We start from the raw sequence: 576 nt of genomic DNA, 5'->3' as shown, positions 1-576 counted from the left end.
CATCCTCATTCACGTCCTCATCCTATCCTCATCCTCTTCCTCATCCTCATCCTCATCCTATCCTCCTCCTCAATCTCATCATCCTCCTCATTCTCATCCTCATTCCCATCCTCATCCTCATCCTCATCGTCATCCTCATTCTCGTCCTGATCCACTTCCTATCCTCATCCTCATTCTCGTCCTCCTCTTATCCTCATCTTCGTCCTCATCCTATTTTTCATCCTCATCCTCATCCTATACTCGTCCTCATTCTCGTTTTCCTCTTATCCTCATCCTCGGCCTCATCCTCTTCCTCATCCTCGTCCTCATCCACATAATCTTCCACATTCTCATCCTCATCCCATCCTAATCCTCGTCCTCATCCTCATCCTCGTCCTAATCCACTTCGTTATTCTCATCCCCGTCCTCATCCTATCCTCATCCTCATCCTATCTTCCTCCTAATCCTCATCCTAACATCATCCTCATTCTGGTCCTCCTCTTATCCTCATCTTCGTCCTCATCCAATTTCTCATCCTCATCCTCATCCTATCCTCATCCTCATTCTCGTCCTCCTCTTACCCTCATCCTCGACCTC

The sequence above is a fragment of the Lupinus angustifolius genome, chromosome LG02 (genome assembly GCF_001865875.1).
Source record: "Lupinus angustifolius cultivar Tanjil chromosome LG02, LupAngTanjil_v1.0, whole genome shotgun sequence".
Taxonomy (NCBI): Eukaryota; Viridiplantae; Streptophyta; class Magnoliopsida; order Fabales; family Fabaceae; genus Lupinus; species Lupinus angustifolius.
This window is presented reverse-complemented; position numbering follows the sequence as displayed.